The sequence below is a fragment of the Hemitrygon akajei genome, chromosome 11 (genome assembly GCF_048418815.1).
Source record: "Hemitrygon akajei chromosome 11, sHemAka1.3, whole genome shotgun sequence".
Lineage (NCBI taxonomy): Eukaryota > Metazoa > Chordata > Chondrichthyes > Myliobatiformes > Dasyatidae > Hemitrygon > Hemitrygon akajei.
This window is the reverse complement of record NC_133134.1, coordinates 88,350,410-88,354,619: the sequence shown is the minus strand read 5'-3', so window position 1 is coordinate 88,354,619 and position 4,210 is coordinate 88,350,410. Positions and strand designations below refer to the sequence as shown.

The following is a 4,210-nucleotide window of genomic DNA, read 5'->3' as shown; positions in this document are numbered from 1 at the left end:
TGCTCTGATGCTTTTGTACAAATTAAGTGACCACAAGTTTATTCAATGTACTACATCCGTTATTGGTTCCATAAGCAGAGCGTCCCCACATACACAAAACGCTGGAGAAAGAGCAGTCAGCATTTATGCTGGGACCCTTCATCAGGACTCAAAAAGAAGGGGGGAAGAACCAAATTAAGAAGGTTGAAAAGGTGTCTACACGCCGGCAGGTGATAGGTGAAGGGAGCTCAGAGGGAGTTAAGGTATAGGGGAAGTGTCGACGAATTGTGAAAGACTCTTATCTCAGACCGCTGTTTACGGTGACACGGTCTCTCTGCACCCACACTGTGATCTCTTCTCAGCTGCGACACTTGGATCCAAGGTACCTGCGTTCAATTCACTTACCACCCAGGTTGTCATTTCGTCCTCCCTCTTCCCACACCTCCTCCAACGTACCTTCCAGCACTTGGCTTCACAGATCATAAAATTATGCGAGAAAGATTAGGGTGTTGTAAATGCAGAATTTATCCAGTCAGGCGTATATTACACAGGGGAAATTTCGTCCCTGAAAACGGTTATGAATAATCTGAAATGAGAGGGAACACTGAATTTGAAGAGGTCAGCAGAAGCTGAAGCAATTTTATCGCTGTCAGACGATGCAGAGCAAGTTCCATCTCATCAAAACAGCTCGAAGACGGGCAAATGCCACGTAGCCTAACTTGCCAGGAAGTCTGTCCTGTGAAAAGGAGCCGGGTTTTGGAACTCCCAGAGGCGCTTTCAGTTTACAGGGTGAATTCTTTTATTGAAAGGGTATTACTTGCAATTCTCTGATTTGCCGTAGGACAACGACCTAACTCAGCGCTAGAAAACTCTTTTCCTTTTCTGACTCAGTGCATCCGCAGGTAGTAGAACACGACACGACTTATTCTTCGTTATATTCGCTATGGAATTTAAGTCACAGCTGCATCCCCTCCCCACACCTCAGTTTGTACCGCCGAGTTTGTATGCAGCAAGAAACACAAAGTGCTGGAGGAACTCAACAAAACAAGAAATTCCGCAAGTGCTGGAAATGTGAGGGGAAATCAAGATGTCAGACGGCATCTCCGGAGGAGAATGAACAACTCACAAGTCATACCAAGACACTTGTTCGATAACTTTATTTACACTGATACTGAGATCTCTGAATCGCAGTAGGGCGGCTCGTTCTGATTCACCGGCTTGACTTGAAGAACTTCAGCATCGGATTGCTTGTTTAAAACTACCTCGCACCCCTTACTGAAGATTTACGGTGAGTGTGTCGTACCTCTGATCTCTTCTCTTCAGGCACCGTCCACACTACCGACGGATTCTGTGGTGCGGTGATTAACAGGTTCGACCGATCGTTGTTCGGATATAGGGTGTTCTGTTTAAACTGGTCTTGGTTTTTTACACCCTAACGGTTTTTATACTGCAGTGGTTATCACGGTCAACTAACACGCTAATAGTTCCCAGTTCCCAGATAGTTCCCAGGGAGGATCATTGGAGCCTCCCTGCCCTCTATTGTGGACCTGTACTCTTCCAGGTTGAAGAAGAGGGCGGGGAACATCATAAAGGACTCCTCTCATCCTGCGCACGGACTGTTTGATCTGCTTCCGTCTGGTAGGCGCTTCAGATCCCTCCAGACTAAGACTAATAGGCACTGGAGAAGTTTTTTCCCTACTGCGGTCACTTTGCTGAACAGTTAACTGCCGGTTAACTGTCGGCTAACGATTACTTGGATTGCACTACCTGTATGTATAATCTGTATTTTCATTTATATTTATCATTCTCATTGTTATGAGCAGAGAGACAACATCTGCCGGAAGTAAATTCCTTGTATGTGCATAGGTACTTGGCGATTAAAGTCTGATTCTGATTCTGAGTTCCATAGAGGACGGCAACGTGAATATTTCACGTGTTCCAGTTTGTCAGTAAAAGCGTATATACTGTGGGTTTTTGTCCAAGCTGACAACTGCTGCCCGAAGGTATCTTTGTACTTCTCAAGCATTCTGACAAGTTTGTTTGCCCATCACAGGTGGTAAGTGTTTAATGCGGCGCACATAGGATGAACAGAATTAACATTGCTATGTAACCTGAATGTCTGAATCTCTCGTTCAGTCGATTTTGAAGCCTTCCCCCTCTCGGGCCTTGTCTCTATCTTAGACTCCATCCCCATTTTCAAGTACGTGGTCCGTTCCTACAGCGTCAACTGGACTCAGCGGGAGTCAGTTACAGTTGGGGTGGGATTTGTGAAGATTGTTAGGAGTGAAAATGACCCATTGCATTAATTTTCATTGATATTGCGTTTGATTTTAGAATACAATTCAGTCGTTAATATCCGCTTTGTATTAGCTGGAAGTGAGTGTTTAGTATATGTTCATTTGTACCCGCTGCATGTGGTACATGATATACAGCCGTAGCCTTTCTGTCGTGTAGTGGCTATCACTTTCTCCTAACACGCGAAAGGTCCCTGGTTCGAAACCAGACAGAAACATGCTCTCATATTTTTGTATAAATCAAATCTCTGGAAAGGGACGCAAACTGAGTTTAACCTCACACACAAAAGGCTAGACAAAGAGAAGTCAGCATTCTGTCGTGACCGTTTATCAGGAGTAGAAAAGATGGGGCACTGACCCGAAGTAGAAGTTTGTATGTTAAAAACAGTGTTAGAGGAACACAACAACACAGGAAATTCCGCAAATAGTGGAAATGTAATCAACAAGTCAGACGGCATCTCCAAAGGAGAATGATCAATTGCCAATTCATGCCAAGACACTTGCTCCGTACTTTATTTACACTGATACTGAGATCTCTGGGATGTAGCGGGGCATTCGGTCTTCGGCCCCGCCAAACTGGGTAACTGCGTTTGTGTGAATGCTGTGTAATGTAACCTCAGTTACAAACACACAACGCAAAATATCAGACAGTACACCATATACAATTAAATGATTGAAATGTATGTATCCTGATATGAATATAAAACAAGGCCCCAAGTCAAGTCAAAGTCACGCCGGACCTCACACAGTGGTCCTTCTTCCACCATCGGTCTCCTCCGAGCGTCGTCGACTTTCGGACCCTCAGATCCCAGTCGATACCGTCCAGTGGTCTACCAGCTCTCTCCACACGCGTATTCCATCTTCATATCTCCTCGACAAAGACCGCGAAAAAAACATCTTTCCAGCCTCACAAGGCACAGCAACAATCTGTTACTGTCTAATATGCATCCTGTTATCTCCAGCCATAAACCATGTTGCTGCAGGGAAACCGTTACCTCAGCAGAGAACATTACAAAGAAGCCATTGCATTAGCAGTGAAATCTTACAGCGCTTTACATATGTAAATTGGTCTTGTTTTTTTACACCCCAGCGGTTTTTATACGGCAGTGGTTATCACGGTCAGGTTAGACGCCCATGGTTCCAGGTTCGATAGAGGACGGCAAAGTAAATATTGCTCGTGGTCCAGTTTGTCAGTAAGAGCGTGTTTACTGAAAGCTAACGGCCTTCCCCCTCTCAGGCCCTGTCTCCATCTTCGTTTCTGTCCCCATTTTCTCAGTATCTGCCGTTATTGACAATTTTGCAATTATTTGTTTTCCTTCGCGTTGAAAACTCTATTTGCACCAAACATGATGGAAGCCAAAGCGCGACACGCTGATTTTGAAATACGTGGAGCGTTGCTACAGCCCCAACTGGAGTCAGCGGGAGCCAGTTACAGTTGGCGCGGGATTCGTGAATATTGTTAGATGTGTAAATGACACCTCCAGTTTTAATTCATATTATGTCTGATTGTAGTATATAATTCAGTCGTTGCTGTCGAGTTTCTATTAGTCGGAAGTGAATGTTTTGTATAAGTCCATTCCTATCAGGTGAATGCGGTAAAGGCTAGGCCACCGTAGTGCTTCTGTAGTGTAGTGGTTATCACGTTCGCCTAACACGCGAAAGGTCCCTGGTTCGAAACCAGGCAGAAACACTCTGTCATAGTTTTGTATAAATTAAGTCGTTCGAAATGACGCAACCACACGTTTATTCAATGGGGTACTTCTGTAACTCGTTAAATAAACAAAGTATCCCCTCACCCTCTAAACGCTGAAGAAAGAGCAGTTAACATTTACGTCGTGACCATCAGCAAGGCTGGAAAAGAAAGGGCACGAACTAGAATAAGAAGATTGCTAAAGGTGATAGTCAGAGACAATTGAGAGGGAACGTATGATGTAGGG

General features: G+C 44.6%; 1 non-coding gene across 1 annotated transcript; it reads left to right on the top strand.

Annotated features, from left to right (window-relative positions):
* Positions 1–3,890: 3,890 nt before the first annotated feature.
* On the top strand, positions 3,891–3,963 carry trnav-aac (transfer RNA valine (anticodon AAC)). Its single transcript has one exon. It is a non-coding gene; the product is annotated as a tRNA-Val (tRNA).
* Positions 3,964–4,210: the final 247 nt, after the last annotated feature.